This window comes from Sparus aurata, chromosome 3 (assembly GCF_900880675.1).
Source record: "Sparus aurata chromosome 3, fSpaAur1.1, whole genome shotgun sequence".
Taxonomy (NCBI): Eukaryota; Metazoa; Chordata; class Actinopteri; order Spariformes; family Sparidae; genus Sparus; species Sparus aurata.
Window position 1 is genome coordinate 17,955,881 of NC_044189.1, and position 11,403 is coordinate 17,967,283.

Genomic DNA, 11,403 nt, shown 5'->3' on the forward strand with positions numbered 1-11,403 from the left:
TCTCTTTTTGTTTAACTGGTCATTTACAAGATGGCTTCTTGGTCTCTAACAGCTCATAAAGCTGGCAGGCAGGGCCCCTGCCCCTTGCAGCAATAGCCCAGGAAGGTAGAAGATTGCACGGCAGCAGGAGGAGGAGAAGATTAAGATGTGAGAATCTGGGGATCATCCAACCGCTGCCAGACATCATCTGCTGTGCCAATCTGCTCAGCTGTTTCAGTGATCCACCACGCTGTAGACCAAAACAGAGCGACATGAGGAACGAGAGTTAACTGTCATGAATGGTTCTATTGAGTGATGATGCCGCCAGGATCATTTGAACTTGCACATAATTGTTGCTGTCTATTAGCTAATACCTAATACATTGATATAAAAGCTGACATGATGCTCACAGTGTATGATTACCTGTTAAAATGAAAAACATTTTAAATCTCTTGAAAGTAGACCTTCATACTGCAGTGAAAACGAGTCGAAGGGAAGAAAACACTTAAAATACAGTGAAATGCTTCGAACAGAACCATTAAGCACTGATTTGGTGTTTAATGATTGTGCTGTTTGACTAATGCGGGCTAACAGGATGTTAGAGCACTTAATGAGCCTGTTCATTCTCATCAGCTAATTTGGTTCTTTCAATGTTAATCTATGTTGATATAATGACTTGATAGTATCAAATCTTATTGTGATCAAGGGTGACTTGAGTGGTACATTAAAATGTTGATGATTGGCTGAGTGACAGGGTTTTTTGTGAGGGCTCATACAATAATGATTTTAGGAGAAAACAATGAAACTGTTGGAAATATGGAGGTAGTTATATTAAATTACTGAGATGGATGTGATCAGAGCCCTTTTTACTGGACAACCTTTCTGTACCGCTAATAGTTTTCACTTATGGGCCAACAAATATGCTATTACCAATATCAATATCCCTCCTGGCACTCTCTCTATTTTTCTCCAGCCTTTCCTTTCAGAGCATTAAATCAGCCGATAATCCAAATGGATAAACTGACACGTTATTGAAAAGCTGAGACCTGAACCAAAATACCAGCATCAACATTGTATTATCAATACTATCCATATACAGTACCAGTCAAAGGTTTGGACACACCTTCTCATTTAGTGGTATTTCTTTGTTCTTTAAATTAGTTTCTACATAGATCAATACTGAGAAAACTAAGAAAGAACACATATGGAATTATGCAGTTAACAAAAAGGTGTTAAACATGCCATTTACATTTTAGGGCATTTTAGCAGACGCTTTTGTCCAAAGCGATATATATAAATAGTTTTAAGAAGAAGAATCTTGATCTTATGACATCATACAATGTACAATGTACACTGGTTCTCTACATTTAACCCATACTTGAGGAGCAGCTCGCAGCCAAAGTACAGTATCTGAGAACCGAAGCCAGTGCCTTGGTGTCAAGATCCCTGCATGAGAATTAATAATTTATACATGTTTTGATGTTGATGGTGCAGGAAACTGAAGGACACGGAGGAAACCCACATAACTGTGTGACAGCCCCCACTCTCTGGAACACTCTCCCAGCTGAAATCCGCAAACAGACTTCTCTGGACACTTTCAAAAAAGACTTAAAAACCCATCTTTTTAATAAGGCCTATCAGCTCTAGATCCAGACAAATCAATCAACTTTTCTATTTTTATCTTTTATGTATTTTTTGTATATCCATTTATTCTTTGTTTTGTTTGTTCCATAGTGTTAAGTGTCCTTGGGTACCCTGAAAGGCGCTATAAAAATCAAATGTATTATGATTATGATTATTATTATTATTATTATTATTATAAGCATGGTGAGAACAAGCAAACTCCACACAGAAATGCCATGCCCCAGCCGGGATTCGAACCGAGGACCTTTCTGCAGTAAGATAACAGTGCTAACCACTCTTAATTTCAACTACAGTGGACATCTGTGTAAAATCTATAAAAAAAAACACAAAGGCACAAAATATTTATTTGACGTTTTTGTAATGGTATACAGAGCAGATTCAGATGCCAGGCCACTGCCAGTGGGTGCTGACTCTACCAACTTAGCTAATGGCTGCCTTGGCACGCCTGTTTCTTGTACGTTACAATCAGATTTAACTCAAACATATATAGCCATGTGACAACTGACACTGTTTTGTACTATATAAACTGAATTAACACGACCAAAGAAGTCTGTGTAATTCTGTAAGAGCCTGGGCCATGTTGTTAATGTATCCATTCTGAACACGAAGTGCATCACTCCTGTGTGTACCACTAATTCAATTGAGACCAAATGGCATACTGGTCCTGCTGCCTTAAGGTGGTTGTTAACATGTAATTAACCTTAAACTCTATACTAATGTTGTAAGTGAATGTGTATGGGCCAAACTTTGAGGATACAGTCTTTTTTCAAAGTCTTTTCAATGCTACACCAAACATAATTAAATGTGTTTCTGACTCTATCCTACACAGACAGCACCCCCAAGCGAGCTCCCTTAAAAATAGTGGTACACTTATGCAATCCAGTAATTTTAGTAGATATTTTGAGGCTTCTTTTTACCACAATAAAAGCTTTCTCCTGTTTTTCCTCAGTGCACAAATCCTATTTAAGGGTTGATTATTTCCTGCTAGACTCCAAACTGGTAACATCAGTAGCGACCATGATCTGACATGAGTATACCATATACTTTATCAGATCATGCCCATGTCTCCCTAAGCCACACAAAAGGGTGAATAATGCCTTATTAAGAGATAAGGAGTTTTCCTCTTATCTTTCTAGTAAAATAGACCTATAGCTTAGCATCAATGACATAGGTGGTGGATGGTGATTATTCCACTCTTTGGGAGTCCATTAAGGCTGTCCCCTTAATGTCATATGAGGTGGCAGAAAACAAAAAGTCCAAAGAAAGATTGACAGAAATAGGTAATGAATGAGATAATCTGGAAGTCTGCTACAGAGCATAACATAACCCAGAAATAATTAAAAGAATTACTGCTTTTCGGTATTAATACAGTTCTATTATGACCAAAAATGTTTAAAAACTACTAGTAATTTATTTACAATTTGAGCTTGGCAACAGGCCCCATAGAGTCAGAAAATGTCTTACTATGTCTTAAAAAAATCTTAATGGCTTATCCTGAAAAAATGAAAACATGTTTTTCAGATGTTTATGCTAATGTATATCGATCACAAGCTGAGACACACCTCGAAGCGACAGAAACGTTTTTTGGAATATTTGAATCCTCGCAAATAACCAGTGCATTCAGTTGATGCACTAGGTCCAAATTTTTAATTTCGATGAGATCAAGAAAGTTATTTCCTCCTTCCCCAATAATAAAGCAGCAGGTCCAGATGGGTTCAGTGTGTCTCTGTGAAATTACATATGTAATGAATGCTTCCAGCATCCACACCAACATGTTTGTGAAAGAAAATGCGAAAGAAAACTAAGACAACTAAGTGAGACTGCAGCAATATTATAACATAGAGCAAAGATAACTGTAACTGTAATTTTCAAGACTTGAAAAAGTAAGCAAAGCCCATTATTGCACGAAGCAATATGATAAAAGCTCTGGTCAAGGTTTAGAGAGATTGTCAGTGTGCTAGTCAAGACCACCTAAACTGAGATCCAGTCATGACCAGACCAGAGTGTGTCACAAGGAGAAGAAATTAACTTCACCATTTTTATTCAACACTGCTTTTCCACGTTTAACTAACTACCCAACAGAATGCAATTTTTAGGTTAGGTTTAGGACTCTCGTCTCATATAAACTGTCATTAAGTACAGAAGGTATCACGCAATAATATGATACAGTGATATCCCTGCAGAAATGGTCTTGACTGGCCTTGTAATAGAATCCAGAGTCCAGAGTCCTCTGCTCAGCTTCATTCTGTTATGTAAAACTGCAAACCAAGCCAGAAACCTCAGTGTAATAATGAACTCAGAATGCTGCTGTTCGAGTCCAAACAAGGACTAAAAACGTAGATGACATCACTCCAGTTCTCAGATCTTTACATTGGCTGCATGTCAGTCAAAGAATACACTGCTTCCTGTTTATAATGCACTGAATGCTTTCAGCGCAAAATACATTTCTGATCTGCTGCTTCGTTATGAACCATCCAGACCTCTGAGGTCGTCAGGTACAGGTCTGCTTTCAGCCCCTAGTGTCGAGCTCTCACCTCTTTTAAATCAAGACTGATGACCTTTTTGTTTGCCACAGCCTTTCACTGAAGCAATTTTAAGGCTTTGAACTGCATTGTGTGTTTTATTCTTTGACCTCGTCTCTTTTAAACCTTTTCTATTTTAGCTTATCGTCCTATTTCTGAACTTGTATTAATGTTTTGTTTCTTAATGTCTTCCAACGTATTTTAAATGCAATTGTCTTTGCATGTCTTTCAATGTAATTTTGATGCACCTGTAAAGCACTTGGAGCTGTCTTGTGTCTGAATTGTTCTATATAAATCATCTTGCCTGTCCTTGCCTAACTTGCCTGAGACAGAGACAAGCTTGAGTAAAAATGTGGTTGAGTCTGAGATGAGACTGACACCTTCAAAAAGTGTCTTGAGAACAAGACCGATTGGAGCACTATAACACTAAGGAGTGCGTTCACTGAAATGAATGCTATCTGTTTTGTTTACTGAGGAGCAGCACAATAGCATCAGTCAAAATGCCATTGTTTTACGTTTAATCTAATGCTGCAATGCCGATGTTTGGCTGGGGCTGCAGGCACAGGACCTGATCAAAGTAACTGAATGGCTTAGTAACGCTGTGAGCCGAGCAGCTTCCCTGCAGGGAATGGATCAGAGAAAGCTCAGTCATGGTTATTGTTCAAAAGTCCCATTTCTGCACATATCCTGCCCTTCTAGCATCCTGCTTTTTACTCAAACAACAGCAAAACCACTTTCTCCTTTTACTGTAACTACCACTTTGCTGCTGTAGATGTGTGCAGAGTAGTGTGTAGTGTGTGTAAGCAGCACAAGCTCTGCAATTGCAGAAGGTCAGACTACTGACAAAATAATCCTAACTGCAGCCAGCATTATGCAGTCTAACTCATTATACAGCTACAAGGGTCCAGACTGCCAGTCCAGTTAATATACCTCACTGTGTACTAAAAACATGTACCATTCAACTGTCTGATGTTATTACCGTGAACGTGGTGCAGCAGGAGCGCAGCTCCGCTCATAGGGTTTGCATAATCAGGTTAAATATTTAAATATAAAAGTGATGAACTGCTAAAACTACGTAATTGAATGGCATGCTTTGAACCATGGTTAGCATGTTCTGGCTAAATATCTCGACATGTGCAACTCGTCACATTATGAGACATGTCATGAGCTGGAGACAGAGTGCCATCCTGCCATTCCCAATTTACACACTCAAAACAGGTAACTAAAAGTTACAGCACAGGAACAGAAGCTGCAACTGTGTTTAGGACCTGAACCAACAAACTATTAAGTATTAAGTATTGTTTTTCACAGAGTTTGCTGCTACAGTGTTTTTAGACCTTTGTCAGATGTTACTATAGCATACTGAAGTATAATTACAAAGATTTCATGTATCAAAGGCTTTTATTGACAATTACATCAAGCTTATGGAAAGAGTCAATATTTGCAGCATTGACCCTTCTTTTTCAACAACTCTGCAGTTCGCCCTGGCATGCTGTCAATCAACTTCTGGGCCACATCCTGACTGATGGCAGCCAGTTCTTGCATAATCAATGCTTTGAGTTTGTCAGAATTTGTGGGGTTTTGTTTGTCCACCCTGCCGGCTTCTTTGCTGCCCTTCCTGACACCACGCCATCCTCCAAAAGTCTTTGCTTTTTTAAGATTAAGTTGATTTTCATTGCAAAGAGGGACTTTTTGCAATTAATTGAAATTCATCTGATCACTCTTCATAACATTCAATACATACCTATTCATACATTCATACATGCAAATTGCCATCATGAAAACTGAAGCAGCAGACTGTGTAAAAATCAATATTTGTGTCATTTTCAAAAACCTTTGGCCACTGCTGTGTTTATTTAAAACATGAGATGTCCAGGCCTTGCACACAAAGTCAATTAGGAGTTTCTGCTCTTACATTTTCAGTGGCAAAAAAATCACAGTGGGAAAAACGCTATGACAAAAGTTACATTGTACAGCAGCAGCTTTTAATAAAGCCTACCTGCTGCTGTCACGCTGTCTGTTGTCACGTCTCACCAACTCCTATTAAAAATAAGGTATATAACAGGTTGTTATTGACATTTTTTAACACCTCACTCTCACAGTAGACTGTTCCCTCATGCCTCAAAACAGCCACCAGTGTCCTTTTACCTCAAAAGTCTGCTGTGTTTAGCAACTACCTCACTGTGGCTCACACTCCCATCGCGATGAAGTGTTTTGAGAAACTGGTTCTTCATCACGTCAAAGACAACACCCCTGCCAGCGTGGACCCTCATCAGTATGCTTTCAGAACCAACAGATCCACAGAGGATGCCATATCTACTGCCTTCAACTCAGTCTCCACACACCTGGACCAAGTAAACTCTCTTGGCTTGACTTCCACACTCTGCGACTGGGTATTGGACGTCCTCACAAGCAGACCCCAGCGCATCAGTGATATGCCTAAGTGAAGTGTCTGCACAGAGACTAAAAGACACCACCTGCTGCTGACTGGAGAAAGATACAGAAGTATCTGCTGCCATACCACTAGAATACAGAGCAGTTGGCCTCAGGCACAGGCTGTGAGACTTTTCAATTCACCCTCAGCATCCATTTTATAAAACTGACAGGACTCCAACATAGTTTTGTTTTTTAGTGTTGTGAACCCTACATTGTTGTGTTTGTGTTTGAAACCTTCTTAGTCTCCCTGCTTAAATGTGCCATTATATTTGCTGCAGTGACAAATCTGTGCCTTTTGAAGCATTTAAAAATGAAAGCAGCCTCTAACTATTAAAGAAGAGTATATAAGTGCACATTGAGAAATCTTACTGTTTTAATAACCCATCCATCCATCCATCCAACGTTGTCAGCTTATCAGGTGTTGGGTCGAGGTGGCAGCAGGCTCAGTAGGGTACTCTAGATGTCCCTTTCCCCAGCAACGCTTTCCGAAGCGAAGAGATACCGAAGCTTAACCAGGCCAAATGAGATATGTAATCTCTTCAGTGAATTCTGGGTCTGCCTTGTAGTCTCCTCCTAGTTGGTTGTGCCCAGAAAACCTCCAAGGGAGGCACCCAGGAGGCATTCCAGTTAAATGGCCAAACCACCTCAAGTGGCTCCTTTTGACGCAAAGAAGCAGCGACTCCACACCGACTCCACACCGACTCCACACCGAGCTCCCTCTTGATGTCCAAGTCCTCACCCTATCTCCAAGGCTCCATGGAGGTAACTCATTTAGGCCCCTTCTATCCATGATCTCATTCTTTCGGTCTCTTGAAGGTTGGAACATCATATTTGAGACAGACTTACACGAGAAACATCAATGAGATGTAAAAATATGAAATGTGAATTCACACTTCCAGAACTTCCAGAATGAATGGGTGCGTACACTATATAGAGAAGCCACAAATTCAAAAGAACAAAAGTCACAGAGAGCAACCCTAGGCAGAGTCACATATCCTACTTCCCTGCTGTGCTGTGGATGCTGAATAGCGTCAGTGTAGCCCCAGTATACTGCAGGTATAGCCCTCTTAGACAGTATGGTTCAGTGTAGTAATATGAGTTGTCGCGCCCACAGAGGCCACTGAGCCCTCCCTTCCTGCCTCCATGGTGACCCTGTTCCAAAGTGTGGGCTTGTGTGTTTTGAATGAATCAATTTGAGCTGAAGAATATGAGTTCACACACTGCACTTAACGTTAAGGACTCTGACAGCTCGATGCTTTCATGTGTCAATACACCAGGGAATAAATTACCATGCATCTTCCCAAAAGCTCTGAGAAGAGCTAGAAGACGGTAGTCATTTAAGCTTAGAAACTTCAAAGGCTGTTTGTGAGAGTGACGATCTTGGTGTTGGTAATTTTTTTTAAATGGAGCTGGTTCTTGGAGGCACAGATGGAAGACAGGAATGACCTGACGCTGATCAAATGAGACAGCCTAGTGATTTATCTTCACTGAGAGCAGAGCGTTACTTAAATTAATTATATGCAAAATATAGGGAAAATATATGGGAAAATCCAGATGTTTAACTCAGTGGCTACGGGTGTTTCTTGAGGCCTTATGCAGACAACATCTTTTCCGAGCCTGCATAGAAATGCATAAGCTTGAGCGAATCACGAAGCTCAGAAAATATGGCGTCATGATCATGAAGTGGAAATTCACACAAAGGCTGTTTGGGTTGATAAAAGGCTTTGCAGAGCCAATTAAGTGCAAGCGGGGAGAGCAGGAGGTGCATGAATCAGCATATTGCGAGAGAAAGGCTGGTATAACTCAAGCTGACAAGGAGAAAGATACAAATTGCTATAACTAGTATGCTCAAACTGTCCGACAGCCAGGAGGCCTGAGAGCACAATAAGGGTAACACTTAGACACAGACATATTTCAGTCGACTGAAATATGCTTTTGGTTCATTATAGCAAATGGGAATTGCTTGGATTGCACTATTCCCCAGAGCGTAAGTGACTACAAATGGCAATGAGATTTGATAAACAAAGAGGCCCACACAGACCCTACTTCTCTTCCCCACCAACGATGTGCTCCACTCAGCATTATTAATGCTTGGAAGACTGCTGGCCCTCACGGCACCCTTCCATGCATGCTCATGGCTCGTGCAGCTGAATGATGTCTTCAACCTGTGATCAATTTACTTGATTTTAATTTGAATGTCATGTCAGTGATGAAGAGGCCTCAGATTTTGTGGATTATTGTTGTTTGTCTCAGTCATGTTCAGCATGCGACACATAGTATAATGGATTGTTTATTACAAGTTTAATTGCTGTTGACATTCTCTCCATTGCCAGGATTTCCTGTTTTTGGTCATTTTTGTGTCTTTTCTTAACACCAGAATGACTATCCTGAAACTGTGGTCAGGCGTAACACTGAACTTACGGACAGGTTTTCAGATCTGGTTAATACCTTTGCCCCGCCCACCACTGACTCAGCTGATGACCTTGTTTACAATTTTAATGATATTCCAATATTAGAAAATGAATGCGCTAATGACCATGGAGAACTGCTGCAGCTTACTTTGACATTTTTAAACATCAGGTAATAATTTCCAATAATGCAGTCAGGTAAGAAAGACAATGTCATTTTTCTCAAATATAATATCAGAAAAACAAAATAAATGTGTAAAAAGTTGACGGTCTGATTCATCACCTTCTCACAGTATTCATAATAACTTATAAAATGTGGAGAATTTCCTCCTTTTCTTGTAGAAATCATTTTGTTTGTTTTTTCTCTTCTCCCATTGGGCTGTCTTGCCCCCCAGCTCTTCTCCTGGACCCTCCCGGGCTCAACAGCTGCAGAGAGCTGCCTGCTGCAGTTCCAGCAGGCCCGCAGAGCTTCTCTCCACAGCGGCGATGCAGGTTCCTGCTGGTACTGAAGTTCAGCTAGCAGCTGTCACACGAAGCTGGCCAGCTAACTTCACAAAAGGAACACAACGTGAGTAAGCACAGAGCTGCTATCTCTGCAGAGGAAAGAAGCGACCAACTCTGACCAAACTCAATCTCCAACTACTCACTGGACCCCACACAGCAAGCATAAACGGATCATTGAATTTGAACACAGTTTCTATGGGAAAATGCAATTAAATGTATAGATCTAATGATCCCATTGTTTGTTCTTTTCAAACCCTTTCAGAGAAATCATCCTCTCCCATTATACTGTAACCTAGTGATGATTAATTACTTGTTATAATCATTAATCTATCAAAGGAATGGTGTAAATCTTGGTACGGAGGTCATTGACCCAACAGCTAAGAGTGCAGGGGAGTCTGGAGGACTTTTTTTTAAATCAACATAAATGTTTATATAGGTCTCTCACTTAAGTCGAAAAATTGCTCCTATTCATAAGGATTGTCTACAACATATGTAGGGATTTTATGTTCACACCGTTTTCATGTATCATCTACACTACTACAGTACAAACTTTCTTTCATCTTGTACATTTGGCTTTTTACTTCCACCCTCTGTCTTGATCTGACCCATCATCAGAATCACGCGATTGGCTTGTCAGCAGATAACACTTGATTGGTGTAGGAAATTTAGTGTACGTCTCTCAGACTTTCTCATTGTTGTTATTATTTCTGCACATTAGCAAATTATACATTTGTGTGCAAACATATAAATATGTTTACAGCTACCACACTTTTTGACACATGCAGATTTAGATATATGCATAAAAAAATACTTTTTACATGGTGATACAACTACAGGTTGTGAAAATATTTGTCTAAATTATTTTACAAGCTCAAAATCTTTCCCACTTTCTTGACATACATTTACAATCACAAGTGACAAAGAAAATAAGCAAATTTGTTAATTTAAGGAGCTAGAACAAACAAATAATAGACATTTTTGTTTGAAAAAAATGACTGAAATGAATAATCGATCATCAAAATCTTTGGCAATTAATTCAGTTGAAAAATCATCAGTTGATTGCTGCCAGCTCTAGTTTTGTGTGCCCCTATTTACCTGGACCACCTGCCTCCCTAAAGTGCAGTAAGCAACCCTGGTGCATTGGCTAATCTGCACCATTTGTGCGCAAATAATTCCAAGCACGTGGCTGCTGTTCAAATCAGGAATTTCACTGGTGCTTTCTTCAGGCTTCGCTCCCATTATATCTGCAGCTGTCTGAGTCTGTTCTGCTACTGATAAAAATACATACTGCAAATGCTGCATTATCAAAGCAGGGATGCAAACCCAACAATCTGTTCAGCTGTGCTGCCGTAGGATGGGCAGGAAGCAAAACACCGGGTGGCAGACACACGCGGCACATAATCCATTTGCTCATGAAAGGCCTTACAATGGTGTGTGGTAATTAAATCACAGCGTTTAGCCACTGTACATTCAAGCAGTCAGTGTCATCAGAGGCTGCTCTACACAGGGCCAGAGGTGTGTCACAGCTCTCACTGTGTCTTGTCTGCAGTAAACAGGCATGTGACCATCTCTTATCTGGTTTTGCTGTGGTTGGATGTGACAATAGCGAGAAAGTAGAGGATTTTTGTTCTGTGAATGTAAGATAGGTGGAAGAGCTCCTATTAAAACATGTAATTACAGTTTTTCTCGATTGTTTACACACATTTTCTGAAAGCATACCTCGTGCTGTCAGAACTCTACACACAAATCAAAAATCACACACACAATGGGCAAAACCCCTCAATTCTCCTGCAAAATGAAACTTTACATTCAAAACAATATTATTTCTTCTCAAAATGGTGTCTTGTTTTCAAATGACACACACAAACCATCAAATGAATAGACATTTATAAGAACCAGTTGAACACTGA